This window comes from Balearica regulorum, chromosome 1, assembly GCF_011004875.1.
Source record: "Balearica regulorum gibbericeps isolate bBalReg1 chromosome 1, bBalReg1.pri, whole genome shotgun sequence".
In the NCBI taxonomy this organism is placed as follows: Eukaryota; Metazoa; Chordata; class Aves; order Gruiformes; family Gruidae; genus Balearica; species Balearica regulorum.
In genome coordinates, this window is record NC_046184.1 from 212,167,481 (window position 1) to 212,183,743 (window position 16,263).

Below are 16,263 nucleotides of genomic sequence, written 5' to 3' on the forward strand. Positions count from 1 at the left end.
TTGTTTTAGACATAACAGAGCAAAGGAGAGAGAATTATGACAACGTAGCATTTACATGGTCAAAGTACTACAGTTGTAATAACAGCCCCAATACCCTTGTAAAGCTAAGGAGTAAACACTATTATCTCCATACAGAAGCTTGCCAAAGGTGATATGCCCTGGAATTTATTTTAAGTAAGACTGAACTCTTCAGTTCCTCTCTGGAAACTAATAAGCAGTTGCAAAGCAAGCCTGTAGCAGAGGTAAGAATAGATCCTGGGACTTGCTGGGTTTCAAGCCCATGCCACCTCACAACCATCAAAATTTCCTGTACAAGAGGTAGCTGGGAGCTATATTAGAAGCTGGTGTTTATTGTGTTGTTGCTGCAGAGTGGACCAGTTGTCTGGAATTTGGCTCCTGCAAATTGTCCTTCATTTGGCGTGTCCCTGAAAAGAAGTAATCCTTGTTTCCACTTCTGATGATAAACCACAAGTTAAAACAAGCAGATTTATTTTTTTCTTGAATGCCAACCGGTTATTATTATACAATTTGTTATCAGATCAAAGCAAACATGACCTTAGCCCTCGGACAGTGCATCACAGCGCCATACCTTTCATATCGAAAGGAGGAGGAAGGGGGAGGAGAATACATATCCTGCTTTGCTCTCCAGATGTAACTGCAGGTATTTTAAAACATAATTATGGAACCGGCTAAGCGCTTTGGCTTTCAGACTGATTGGGTGTTTCGCCTCCTCGGTCTATTTCTGGGTGGTGTAAATATTGCTGTTCATGTAGCAGGAAAGCAACTGAGCCACAGCCTTGCTGGCTAATGACTCAAAAATGTGAGGACAGATAGAAGCCATACCTATTTCTGAAGTCACTTGCTCAGCAAATCAGTGCAAATCTATGCAGCCTTTATACCTTAGCAACAACCCTCACTGCATAGAGGTGATTTTACATGTGAGGGATCACGTTGGGACAAGTGTCCTTCCCTCAACCTGCCCTTTTCTGTGCGTTACAAGCAGCAGACAGACCAGAGCCCAAACTTGCGACCTGTAGGAAGCCTTTGCCAAGAACAGAGGATACTTCGCCAAGCTGTTAGCTCTGCTGTTGACATTTGTAATTCTTTGCATTTTACATTAAAGCCCAGCTTCTGGAATTGAGTGGTTAGGTGAGAAATTCAGCTTTTGTTTATTTCTTTGGAAGGTTTCTAGTGTTGAGGTTTGCAAAGAAAAGACTTATGAATTCAGGGCTCACAAGTTAGAAGGAAGGGGAATCCTCCTCCACAATTGATCCCTATATGAAATGTAGAGATTTTTAAGCAAATTTCATGGTAATGAAATCTGACTCATGATGTTTTAAGATCTGGTCTGCTGATAGTGCTTCTTTTAATGTCCTTTGCATAGGCCCACAGACTCCTTCACATCTGGTCATGGACCAAGCGCACAGTTTGTGCTGTGTAATAGCAGTACGACAGGTTCCCTGATACCTGCTTACATCTCAAAAGTCATGTCAGGTAGGCAGTGCTTGCACCTCCACAACTAGTTATTTTTCTTCTGAGCAAAGGAAGAGCTTTAGGCCAACATGGATGGCACTTCCCCCAGGAGGTGGCTTTTCCCCACTTTCCTTAAAACAATGTTTTCATCAGCATTAAGAGTGAGCTCAGCATACAGCGCTGCTGTTCTTAAAATGGCTCTTCCTGTAAGGCTTCAGCTCAGCATCACTTGGGCTCTGAAGGTGATCCTTTTTTCACATGCTGCTCACACTTTTCATTACAACATTTTGAGCAATTACGGAACGCTTTACAGGCATTAATGAATTTATCCTTCACAACACCCATCAGAGGTGTGCAAATGTGTTTTATTATCCTTCTTTTACTGATGGGAAAAGCAAGACATGGAGATTAAAGGTGATATTCTCTCATTTGTTTCCATTCTTGGAAAAGAGCCAAATTTATCAAATCCTGGCTGAAGTAGGGGAAGGAAAGTCAGGATGTGGGGGCAGGTCTGGGGCAAACTCCTACTGTTCCTTGGAGCCTGTTAAAAGCAGCTCTGCCACAACCTTTGGAGGTCAGGTCTCTGTGAGGTCCTGGGGATGACAAAAGGAGGTAAGAATGAGTTTTCTGACGGTATAAATTTTCCATCAGTCTGAGCTGAAGGTTGCAGTTTGTCACTGCAGAGACAGGATGCAGCCAGTGACACAGGGTTTATAAGGAGCCTGTGTTTACAAGGGCAACGAGGTGGCTATGAGAAGTGACAGGGCTTCTCGCAAAGTTCACTGAATTGAAGTGGACCTTGAGAGAAGCAGCTGCTGGTAAAGGAGCGAGGAACAAACACCGTGAAGAGCAGGATGGTGGAAGGTTTGCTGTGACACCAGTGAACCCTCCCTGCTCTTGCTGCAGCTGAAGTCTTCTTGGCTCACAGAAGGAAAGGGCAATCCATTAGGAAAGAGAAATTTATGCTGAATAAATCAAGCAGAATTTGGAATGCATTTGCAAAGACCATAACTCCCAGTAAACAAGATATGTAATCTAAGTACAGGCGGCCAAAACAGGGCCTCTAACTGAAGACTGTATCCTAGTGGGTGAATGTCAGTGATAGATTGGTATTTTCCCTCACCCTTAGGAGAAGGCTTTCCTCATGGGAGCTGGGTTGGATTCCCTGAGCAAATTATGAATTCTATGTAAGATCAAGCAACTCCTATACTTAAAAATCATCTGAATGAGTCTCTGAAACAACTGGTACCTGGCAAAAAATCTGTGTTCTTGCACTAAAATTTATGCCACAAACCAGTCTTTCTCTATCCAGCTGTCTGTCTCAGTAATGAGTCCATTTTCTGGAAAAGGAAGAAGAAGCCTCTATCCATCATCTGTTTAAGACTCAGTTCACCTAACGCTGTCATTCTAGAGGAACAGAAAGAAATATGTGGTTCCTCTGAACTCTAGGACATTCTGTAATTTTGTTTGGGGTTTAGAAAACAAAGTGATAGATGTCTTCTAAATGTCAGAGATAAGACAGATAGGTGTTCCCTCCTTAACCTACCATTTTCTTTTAAAGTCTCCCTATCTGTTTATTGTCTGGCAGCCCTGTGGCCAGGACCCCCGACTTCTCAGCACTCCCAAAACTGTACTGGTAACAGCGCCAAGCTCTGTTGGAAACACAGGCAAAGAGAATCCAGTCATCATTTGCATATCTCCGTGCCTTCACGTCCTATATCCAGGGGAATCATTAGCCAAGATGTTCTGTCCTGACAGTGAGATTTCTTCTTCTCTTTGTGTTTTCTGGTTCACTGATCTTAGTTAGCCTGGTATCCAATCTTCCTGTTTATATTCTGATCTAATCCCTCTGATGATTATGGACATAAAATGGAGATTTCCCACTCAAGCAGTGAATTTTTTTTACAATGAGGGTGGTGAGGCACTGGAACAAGTTGCCCAGAGAGGTTGTGGATGCCCCATCCCTGGAGGTGTTCAAGGCCAGGTTGGATGGGGCTTTGGGCAAGCTGGTCTAGTGGAGGGTGTCCCTGCCCATGGCAGTGGCTGGACTAGAGGTTCTTTAAAGCCCCCTTCCAACTCAAACCATTCTATCATTCTATGGTTCTATGACACAAATATGTTCATGGAGCAGCTCAAGATGTTTCTTGACTTATGCCTTTTTTGCAAGGTGAAGCCTAGCACACATTTAGATCAAGATTGCCAGGCTGCGTTCCCTCTTTCTGGTCCCCCAGAATCTCTTCTTGAGGCTGCCCTTTTTTCCTCACCTTTTTATTTTCACTTGTCCCAACTAAGACCCCACCCCTCTGTGGGACCTTCTACCTCCTTCTGGCCTTGGCCAAGCCAGCCAATTGTGTTAACAGGAGGATTAAGCTTGACTGATCCCCAAAAATGTGAGGCTTGTTTCCGCTCGTCCTTCTGCTCCTGGACAGAATAGCACTGCTGTTTCAGCAGCGTACCAGAGTGGTGGTGCTGTTGGGAGTCCTTTGCTCTTTGTTCCCCTCCAGTTCCTTACTTTCACATTTTTAAACCTTTTTGCCATCTCTTTCTTTCTTTTCAGTCACTGTTCCCTGTAGTCATTTGGCTTCTCCTTTTCTCTGCCTTCTCTCTTTCTTCAGCCCTCCTTAGTTTCTGAAGGAGGGCTTTGAAGTTGTTTCAGAGTTGGGCTAATGCCTATCCCTAAAACACATAGACAAAAGGGTCAGTGGCCAACCTGCTGAATGAAAAGCCATCTCCTTTTGTTTGTACCACACATGGCCTCTCCTAGCTTCACCTGATGGCCCCATGCTCTTGCTCTGGAAGAGACAGCAAAGAGTGGCCTAAAGAGTTTGTCTGTTCAGTGTTACGTAGAAACTAGGAAGGCTTTCAGGAGCTCTCAGCCCTTGTGGATTTAGGCTGGATATTCAGTGTATAACAGTTCTCTTGCTGAGAGCACAACAATACAAAGTTTTTGTGGATTGCAGGAAGGGGGATAAATAAAAGCCAGAGGTGGTGGGGACATGTAGACATTTTCTTTGTCTCTGCACTCCATTCTCAGCTTCATCCTTCTTTCCTCTACCTCTCTCCCCACCAAGGCCACACTGTCTGCCCAGTGCAGTGGAACTCTCCTGCTGACACAGATGGAACAGTGGTGTTATAGTGATAGCGGTGTTTCAAACCCCTTACACAACTCTATCATGTCAGATGCTTTCTCTGCAGATTTAAATGCACAACTCTTAAGCCAACCTACAGTCTGTCTTCACATCCCTTACACATACACGTGTACCCTCTTTTTCTGAGTCACATTTACCAGCACGTTCTTGCTACCTTGTGCTGTTTATATCACAACGGGCATCCCAGTAGATTTGTGGCTGCTGTGCATCACTGGAATAGGACAGCCAACATGCACTGGGGTATCCGTGCAGCTGAGAGAAAGAGAACTTACTTTTCTAGGTTTACTTTATGGAGGATAAGGGAAAATATAGACCCTCTCTGGAAGGGATCAGGAGAAGGTTACCTGGGATATGGAGAAGGCTGAGGTACTCAATGAGTTTTTTGCCTCAGTCTTCACTGGCGAGTGCTCGAGCCACACCACCCGTCACAGAAGGTGAAGGCAGGGACTGGGAGAATGAAGAACTGCCTGCTGTAGGAGAAGATCAGGTTTGAGACCATCTAAGGAACCTGAAGATGCACAAGTCATAGAATCATACAATGCTTTAGGTTGGCAGGGACCTTAAAGGTCAGGTAGTTCCAGCCCCCCTGCCATGAGCATGGACACCCTCCACTAGACCAGGTTGCCCAAAGCCCCATCCAACCTGGCCTTGAACACTGCCAGGGAGGGGGCATCCACAGCTTCTCTGGGCAACTTGTTCCAGTCCCTCACCACTCTCACAGTGAAGAATTTCTTCCTCATATCTAATCTAAATCTATGCTCTTTCAGTTTAAAGCCATTACCCCTTGTCCTATCACACCATGCCCTTGTAAACAGTTCCTCTCCAGCTTTCTTGTAGGGCCCATTCAGGTGCTGGAAAGCTGCTATCAGGTCTCCCCAAGCCTTCTCTTCTCCAGGCTGTACAACCCCAACTCTCTCAGCTTGCCCAATAAGTCCATGGGACCTGATGAGATGCATCTGCGGGTCTTGAGGGAACTGGCAGATGAAATGGCTAAGCTACTCTCCATCATATTTGAGAAGTTGTGGCAGTCTGGTGAAGTTCCCACTGACTGGAAAAGGGGAAACATAAACTCCATTTTTAAAAAGGGAAAAAAGGAAGACCTGGGGAACTACAGACCAGTCAGTGTCACCTCTGTGCTCGGCAAGATCATGGAGCAGATCCTCCTAGAAACTATGCTCAGGCATATGGAAAATAAGGAGATGATTGGTGACAGCCAACATGGCTTCACTAAGGGCAAATCATACCTGAAAAATTTGGTAGCCTTCTACGATGGAGTTACAGCATTAGTGGATAAGGGAAGAGCAACTGAAATCTACCTGGACTTGTGCAAAGCATTTGACACTGTTCCACATGACATCCTTGTCTCTAAATTGGAGAGACATGGATTTGATGGATCGACCACTGGGTGGATAAAGAATTGGCTGACTGGTCGCACTCAAAGAGTTGTGATCAATGGCTTGATGTCCAAGTGGAGTCAGGCTGGATGGGGCTTTGGGCAACCTGGTCTGGTGGAGGGTGTCCCTGCCCATGGCAGGGGGGTTGGAACTAGATGGTCTTTGAGGTCCCTTCCAAGCCAAACCATTCTATGATTCTGTGATTATTTGTATATGCAGTGCTTCATATGAAATAGCTACATATTTGTAATGGGCCAGTCTTATGCCATTTAAACAGCTGTTTAAACAAAAGCCCTCTAACCTAAACCCACTTAATTCTGGCTGCTATTACATTTGTTATCCACCTTCAGTCACCGTTGGAAACCTATCGCTTTTACGGTGACTGCTAATGACTGATGAGGTGCCCAAGACTGAGCTATTTCCCGGGTCATATAACCCACGCACTGCTACTGATCTTGTTAACATAAGATATTGGCGAGCGGAGTTGCATGTGCTGCCTTGAGATCTCCAAGATGTGGTTTTTAACAGATGCTAATCCTGAGCTACCAAAAAAACCCATAGGTACAGGAAAGGCAGATGATGTTCTGCAAATCGTACACTGGGATCTAGCCAAGTACAAAAGAAACTAAACAAAAGCCACAGCCAGGCCTTTGAAAGTAAAACTGTGTGAAATATTTGTTTCTGTTAAAAATACTCCAACTGCTTTTTTGTGTTAATCTTCCTGCAAAATCATTTGCCTCTATGGCCTTTTTTTGGCCCACATTCGGACACAAAATGCACACCCTGGATGGCTGCCAAAATGGTGAAGTAGCTTCTCCTAGGTCGCTTAAAGAGGACATCTGAGCATTGTTGGTTGGATTTTGTCACACAGTGATAGGAATATAAGATTTTTTGCTTCCCTAACAGTACAGCCTCTTGCAATACTTCAAGCAAAATGTGTTTTCATTGCTTTTCTCAGAAGGGGCTGCATTATGAGCTAGCCAGAAAAGTAATGCCAAACTGGTTATCTCACACAGCTTGCAACATTATTAAGAAGCTGGTTCCCTTGTGGCTAAGATTTTCCAAAGATACTGATGATTTGAACGCACTAACATCTTCAATATCCAAGTGGCCTCCTTGAAATATCTCAGAAAACATGTTTTTGGAAAAACTGTGCTCCTCAGCTGGGAAATTGAGCCCTTTTCAGTTGTCCAAATGTAAATGGGTAGTACCAAAAATCATAGACACTTCTAAAAATCTTGGCCAAGTTAATCTTTGCCCTTATAGTTACAATATATATTTTTAAAAGACCCTGCAACCTTGTTTGTATTATTAGAATCCACTTGCATTAATCCTGCACCCTCCTCAGGCCTGTCTTACTTAGATATGAAGCAAAATAAGAGCCCATTTGATACAGAATATGGGAGTACTTCAGCAGAATTATCAGTGCTGGCTTGAGCCTATTTTCTGGGGTAGACATGAGTAGTATCTTCCCTCTCCCATTAACTTCCTAGCTCCTCAGTAAAACACTAGAGAATTAGATTCTTCTCTGTTGCCAGTTTGAACAAGAAACATTTAGTGCTGGTGCATAATAAGTATTTCCCATATGCAAATTTGCTTACTTGCTGTCCCTAACTTCATGTTAAGGGAAGGGGTCATTTATTTTCCTTAAATCTTTCCCTGGGAGCTATTCAAATTAACAAGATGCTAAGTGCTTTACTGTGGAGGGTCTTTAATTTCCTCAGCTGGTACAGCTGGAAAATCCACATTTATTTATTCTGTGCTTAAAGAATACTGGGACAGAGATGTATATTTGCTATGTAAAATATATTGCATGTATCATCATGCTGGGTCAGTGTTAAGAAGGTTAATGAAATGTCTAAAGTGAATTTTCACATAGCATTTTTTTAATGTTGTAATGGATAAACCACAGAGCCAAGAGTATGTTTATGTAGGATATCTAATCAGTTGTTTTCCTTCTATATAGTGCATATTATGGAGATGTTCTTACAGCACTTGGACAAGATTATGCTCTTTATAAATACTCTTTTAAAGGCAAATTTGAAATTTCCTTGTAATGTTGTTTTGCTGGAGTAATGAGTAGTAGAGTTGATGTCTCTCTGAGTTTGCTTTAATTTATGCTAGAGGCCAGACTGGCTTTAGTTGCTCTTAGGATTGAGGTTTTTAGAGGAGGCACACCTATGTCACCCTTGTTGGTCCAAAAATCAGTGGAGCTCAAGGGATCTGAGTCTATCACGTATAATAAAGACAGTATTTCTGGCTAGCTTCCCTGGTCCAAGACATCCAGACCAAGGCATACGTAATGGTGATTTTGTCTCCTAGTATTTCTTTGCAGAACTCCTTGAGCAATGGAATTTCTTGAAGGTCATCAAAAGAGGTCAAACCCAGATGTGGACTGTTCCTGCTGGCAATGTCAGAAGTGGAAAAAGCTTTCTGTAACTTCCCATGCTGCAGCAAGAGAAGGATTAAAAACTAAGTTATTTGAACATCATGAAATTACCCCCAAATGGAGCAGTGGATATGTTCATAGGGAATTTTTGCAAATAAACAAATAAAAATGTCACCACTTTCACATAGTGAGGCTTGAAAGGAATGTGCCAAGATCAAATAGCAGCTGTACCCGCTGAAGCTGGAACTGAAACAATCTGATCCACTTCATTTGGTACTTAACAAACAAGAAGCTTGATTGATAAAAATGTGCTTAAGTCTTTCTAGCTCTGCGGTGGATGCAAGATCCCTCTGAAGTGGCTTTGCAGGAGCAGGCTGTACTGGCAGAACATGGGGACCGTTTGACTTTTACTAAGCAGTGGGTTTGGCACCTGCTGAACAGATCATAGAATCATAGAATGGTTTGGGTTGAAGGAAACCTTTAAGGATCATCTAGTCCAACCTCCCTGCCATATCCAGGGACATCTTTCACTAGATCAGGTTCCTCAGAGCTCCATCCAACCTGACCTTGAATGCTTCCATGGATGGGCATCTACCACTTCTCTGGGCAACCTGTTCCAGGGTTTCACCACCCTAATCATAATAAAATTTCTTCCTTATATCTAGTCTGAATCTCCCCTCCTTCAGCTTAAGGCCATTACCTTTGTCTTGTCACTCCTTGCTCTTGTAAACAGCCCCTATCCTGCTTTCTTGTAGGCCCCTTCAGGTACTGGAAGTTGCTCTAAGGTGTCCCCAAGAGCCTTCTCTTCTCCAGGCTGAACAACCCCAACTCTCTCAGCCTGTCCTCACAGCAGAGGTGCTCCAGCCACCTGATCATCTTCGTGGCCTCCTCTGGATTTGCTCCAACAGCTCCATGTCCTTCTTGGCCTGGGGACCCCAGAGCAGTGCTCCAGGTGGGGTCTCACTAGAGTGGGATACAGACATGAGGACCAGTACTACAAGCCAAACACGTAGTCCAAAAAAACCTTGGGAGGCTAGATTTGGGGGTTTATTTCCATCCTGCATTTAGAAGCAGAAGCTGCCATCTTCAGTGAACTTGCCATTAGCACGGATGAGAATGATACGGGGCAAGTCTCTGACCCAGTTTCTGCTACTGTAAAGCTAAAGCAATTCTGACTGTAGGGGTGCTTTTCCACGGGTGAGCACTTTTAGGCATTTAACTGTATATTTAGTCTCTTCAGTAGAATCATTGATGTCAGCAGCAGTCAAGCATGGCCTTAGTCGGCCAGTTATTAGATAAAGAAGACAAGATTGCAGTTTGAAGGGAATTTGACACACACAGCACCACTGTCTTTCTCACAGCAGTGCAGTGTAGAAAGATAAACTGCCCTGGTTTTAACAATGTAGGAACCAGGCATCTGAGACGGAGATGGTTTCACTTGTGTATTTTTAGTGGCATCACAATCTATTTGGAAATTTGTTTGATTGTTTTTTATCTTTTAAAAATCTTGATATCAGCTTTCTCCTTTGTTTCAGCAGAGAATTTTTTAGCAGTTTCATCTAAATAAATATAAGGCATGGGATCTTGAACAGATATGGTTTTCTTCAGGGTATCTGCCAGAAATTGGAGTTAATGGGTAGCAACAAGAGAAATAAATGAAAATTCTACACTTTGAGCAGTGGACAAAATTCTTTGTCCTGTTAAGACTCATCTTTTGGTTATTTTTATATAAGACTTTTGCAAGTTCTGCAATCTCTTTTCCAGGATAAATGTAAAACAGACAGACACAAACTCGTTTTATACCTTCTGCGGTCATCAAAGCAAAAAAGAATGACATCAGCCTTAAAAATATCTAGGTGACCTAGATTATCACCTGAGAAACATGTTGCTAGGACCAAAAATTTGGCAATTTTGCAAATTTGAAAATTCTGGTAATTCATAATAGCAAATAACCCAGCCACAATGGTCAGAGCACTCAATAATTTTTGACATTATAACTGGATACGCACAACAAGTCAGTGTATGCCTTAGCAAAACTGGACGACAGGAATCCGACAGCTCAAAAGGAGGCTTGCATTACGCACGAAGGGGAAAAACCTGTTCAAGTAAACGGTTTCATTTGTATCTCACAGCAAATTAGATTCCTTCAAAATCTCCTCAAGGGAGTGTGGCATCCCGAAGCCTTTCATCAGGGGCCCCAGACTGGGCTCTGCTTCAAACTTCTTCAGAAGAACAGAACAAACATCCTCCTTCCACTGAGCCGGATGTTTTCTGAAGGTGGAACAAGGTATCCACTGTAACTCAAAGGGAGGAAGGATCACATAACACCAGGCGTAAATGTGGAGTTACCAGTTTTCACAGGCTTTTTTATTATTATTATTACTTTTTTAAACCAGGAAGCTTTTCCACGTCCCTGTTAGAGCTATGAAGTTCTTTGGGTTTCCTCTGCTTTGGATCTACTGACATTCAAATCCCAGGCTCTCAAACACAGTCATTGTGTGCCAGGTACCTTAGCAGAGAGAGAGGCTGGTAGAACATTTCACTCTCATAACAGCCCTATGACAAGTACAGAAATGGTGTACGTGGAAAAATATTTATCAGGAAGCATTTGATGTATTTTTAGGTTCTTCTTTAAAGCAATTTAGTGGCTGGAAAGCAAGTTCCCCACACACTGCCAGCAACTTCTCCGTAGACTTCAGCTTTGGAACCTGGTGCTGACCTGCTATGCCTAAACTTCTTGAGGGTTGTCAGCAATTCAGATCAGGGTTGAAGCACCTTATGGCACCATGCAGGCAGTGGTTCCTGCTGTTTTCTTCCCTTAACTCAATGTCCTGTTGTCAGGCAATAGAGCAAAAGTTGTTTCTATGAACTTCTTCCAACTTTGATCACTCTCCAGAATTAAATAAGTTTGTATTCCTGTTGTAAAGTTCTCCAGGATGATGGAACAAATGATGGAAAGGGTCTTTTTCTCTGAAAAACTGAGTAAGTTTCAAGTGGGAGCCTCTGTGACATTCGGGCACTTCAAAATAGCTCACATTCCTCCGGACTTTTCTGTCGTTGATTTAATGGTTTTGCATGTTTTGCCTGCATATGCAAAAATACTTAGATGGATATGTTGTTTTAAGCATTCTGGAAAATTAATTATTTCATTCATGCCCAAGAGAGGAAAGGTCCTGATCAGCTCAAGGGATTAGTAAAAAGAGATTTGAAGTTTTTCATCTCCTGGTGACTCACTTTTAGATGGCAAGTTGTAACGACTTCAAGACTGGCCAGCAGCACACTGAAAAATGTTACACACTTGCAGTCCCATTTCCCTACATGGGACTGTCTGTCAGAAACCTTGTACTGCCTGGCATTTCCCAGCTAATAGACTAAAAAATAAATGGTGGGGAGATGACTTACCTCTTTACCTGTAGAAGGTATGTCTCAAGGACAGAAGAAAGTCATTCTATAGTCCTTTGTGATGGATTTATTATATTGGTAATGAAAGTTGTTTTCTCTCTTACACCGTCAGGTTGCCCCTGTGATAAACTCTTGCTGACAGAATAATGTGTCTTTTTGGACTTGATTAAAAAAGAAGAACTGCATAACCAGCAGCAATGGAAGCTTTAACATCTCTTCCATCCCACATGTTCCAGTCTATATGGAGGAAACAACCTTTCAGAGAGAGAAGATAATTGCATTAATACCCTGGTTGAATATTAGCTTTTCTGTTGAGATGCTAGTGTGTCCTAGAACAACGATAATGTTACCTGTCTGCTAGGAATGAGACACAATTCTCTTTGTAGAAGCTGAAAAAGCTAATTATTATTATTTTTAAGTGCCTACTTAGCACTGTGAATTAAGTTCCCAGAGGTAAGCACTTATCTCTTAAGCTATGATGAGGATCATAACTTGAAAATGTCTTTCTAGACCTACACCATAACCCAGAGACACTGAAGTCAATATGAATCTCTCCATTGACTTCAGTGGGTGTTAGACTAGAACAAAATTGTGAAGTCCAGCACTTTGACTTTGGAAGAACAGCCAGGTGGAATGGTAGATGGGTGAAAGGACAGATAGAGAAAGGAAGAATAATCAGTAATAACTGAGATTATTAGCAGTCAGTTAAGAGCTTGAGTAATTTTTTCAGAAGATGATGATCAAGGTTCCTACATGTGCACAAGACACAGGCTGCAGCAACAAAATGAAGCTACAAAAAAATGAGAAGTGATGTCCTGAACCAAATTAGAGCAGTTTCCCAAGCAGTCCCAATCATTAGCTTGAAGTGTTGTATGGAACTGCTATGAAAAGGAGAGAACAGACCAAGAAGCACTGATAAAGAACAGACTCTTGGCTCAGCCAGCTTCGGAAGATAATCACAAGCTTTCTGGAAGCCAATTTAAGTACCATGCCAGAGCACAGTCTAATTTCTCAGTTAAGCCCTTTGCCAGGAAATAAACCATTTCATTCAAGAGGTTATTGCATTAAGCAGAAATAACTAAGGCTGAGATTCCAAGTACCAGCTCAATGCTGAATGTCACCTCACTTGACAAGGAGACCTTAAATAACAAGAAAGGCATTCAAAAAGTGAGCTTTTAATTCACAGTTATATTTTTAGCTGGGTCTCCTGCTTACCTCTAGATATCTTGTTTCTTATCAGAATGAGTTAAATCTTCATGGAGCAGAAGATGGAGGAAAGCTGAGCTGCTGTGGTGCATGACTTTATTTACCGAGTAGGATCAAATGGGTGAGAAACTGGTGATGCTGGATGGGAGGCAGCATTCCCTTCTCTGCACAGAGCAATGCCCAAGTGTGGTAGTAAGCAGAATCTATTGAAAAATACAAAATACCAAATGTATTCAGAAATACATTAATGAGTTTGTTTTACTCTGACTTCTGCAATCAGAATAATTTACAAATAGTTGGATGACAACCAGATTTTTTTTTTTCCAGAAGAATGCTATTTCATTGTTCTGCTTTAAAAATTTCCGTCATTCAATTAGGGAGCTGAAACAATGTCTTGGACAAAAATGACATGTTCGCTGCAAAGCAAACAAAAACCAAACACAAGCCCAGTGGTTTTTTTTCCATTAAAATAGCTGTCTTTCTCCAGCTGGCTATCCCAGTATAAATCCTAATGGAAGCAAGGCACAGTGGTTTCTATATCTGTAAACTCAAGGAAAAATGCAGCTGGGGAGGGCAAAGCCGATCTGGCCCAGGTACCTCCAAGTGAAGAATAAATCCCTTTTGCAATGAAGACAAAGCCTTAAGCAATCAGCCACACGACATGAGTAATGGATAGTAAAGTACGCAAACAAATGATTCACAAATAAGCCATAGGCTGAGAATTATTAATTGATTTACTCACTTGATTCTGACACATACCACATTTTAAAAGATTTCCTAACAAAAAAAAAAAAAGTATCCTAGTGTTGCACTTTTTACCCAGAACTTTAGTGTGCCTAGAAAGAACTGCATTGCTTTGAATTTTGATTTTTTTTTTAAATGGAAATTGAATTGAAAAACCTTCCCTTGAATGAAACATGAGGCCTTGACCACTTTTTTATCATTACGATTACAGCATTTTTCACAGAAGTAGGGTGTCAACCTCTGAGACGTGGCTACGTTCCAATTCAGATGTTTTTCTTTCTTCCTGAATTTTCTCTGTAGTTTCAGTTGGGTGACGTATTCCTCACTTCCCTTCCTTTGTGTAATCCTAGTGGCACAGAATGGGAAAGGCTGCTGTGTTTCCCACCACAGAGATTGCCTGCTACTGAAATGTAACTGGAAAGGGATATCTGTACAAAGCAAACCGCATTTGTACTCTTCAATGCATTTAAGAGAAGCTGTATATCTAAGAGTCCGATTTTGCCCACAGTTAATTAAGCATTCTGGTATCCTCTTTAGATAATAGCAGTGCAGAAATGGGGAGCGGTGTTATCCTGAGGGTTGATAGTTGTCCGTTCTTCATCTGGAAAACAAGGGTTCTTTTCATCATGCCTAGAAAATGACAGAGAGGACCACGATTAGCTGAGGAGCTAACTCCAAATTAAAAAAAAAAAAAAAAAAAAAAGGCAATCATCTGCAGCATAATAAAGGACAAGAACTCCAGAGGAACTAACAACTTGTAGATGGTCCATCTTAATGATACATAAAAGAATCCTCAAAGAATTAAAAAGGAGGCCACTCTGGTGTCCACTCCTCTCTTTTACATTAAACCTTCTGCTGATGCCTAAGTGTGAAAATCTTTAACAGCTTTCCCTGCAGTGATGTCTTCTCAGTATGTGGTGCCTTTTGCAAGCAAAGACATAGTTCTCACATATTCCTTCAGTACTGTTCTAAGGTGGAAGGCTACTTCTCTTTTTTATAGGCAGGAATCTGAGGCACAGGCAAGTTAAGGGCCTTTCTAAAGGTCCCTGAAAGGTCTGGGCTGGCGTTTTTCCACTGCACCACAATCTCCCTCCTAACTCAGCTACATATCTGGGCCTGGAATGAGCTTGGTTGTTATTTTGGCAGCCCTCAACTTAGAAGCAAAGGATGAAGAAGCACTCAAGATACTTTTCAGAGCCTAAGAAGCCATTCAATAAAACCAGGGCAAAGTCAGTCTTGATATTGCTAATATTTCACAGAAAATCCACCTCATCCCAAGATCTTATTTTTATAACCTTTCAGGACTTCTTTGTATACTATAAAGAGAGACTCAGCCATCATTCCTTGAGGATAACTTCTAAATCTTCTTCAAAGATGTACCGGGGCAATACCCCAGGATCTAAATGCTTCAAACTTTTGAACAACTCTGATCTGACATTTGCGGCTTAGGCTCATCTCTGCTCTGAAGGTTAGAAAGCTATTCCCATCCCAGTGGTGTGATTTTAATTTTAAAAGCAGTTCTCCTGGCAGGCTGCTCTCCCTCAGCCGATTACGTAAGGTAAACTATTGACATATGCAGACCAGTTGAGGCCATTTTCTCTGTTAAATTCAAACCTTGCTTTAAAAGTGCAGTTTTAACATGTTGTTCTTTCTGAAATATTCCACAATATGTGCTTTCACGTTTGGTTATATAACATTACATTCTTTTACAATAATAAAGTTGAGTGTATTTTGGAATTCTTCACAGACTGAAGCAGTTTAGCAAATGGGACACATCCAGATGTGAAAACGTTCTGTGGGTTGGCTAGACATGTTACTAAACCTTTGACTCAGACATCCAAATGATGCTCAGGATGAATTTAGATTTCCTTTCTGAAAGGGACCTAGCGCTTTCCTAGTATCCACAGGAGGAACCGGGGGTTCCTGTTTCTGATGTTGGGGTCCTGCAGTTTACCACAATTTAGCATAAACTTTAATGAATGTCAATTCAGTAAGACCTTAAAACTGTTCATGAGCTTCATTTAGGTATTTATATAGTTTCCTAATGGCCTTGACACAGGAGAATGCATCATTAAATAATAATGTTGTATTGAACCCAATGTCTTCAAGCTTCAGACTAGAGGGAGACATGACTGGTGATAATGTGGAAAGAAAACCTTGTTTTGTAGGTTTTCATGTATGGGCAAATTGCTATGACTTTTCCAAATTCATAGGTGGGTACTAAAACATAAGCAACAAGGGAATCTGGTATTCTAACAGAACACATGAAATCATTTGTAAGTACGTGGGGCTTTTCTGTTTCAAGGATCTCACGAAGGGATGTGACATAGGCAAGGATATCACTATACAGCACCCTCTTGGGTGGAGATGGACAGCCAATGTCCTGCAACGGAAGAGTTTTCCAGGGGACACATCTTTCCTATGAAGACATTTTCATGACCCTGTGGAACAGAAGGCAACTCAGGCCAAAGCTGTGGTCTGCATCTCAGAATAGACATTTGAGTGT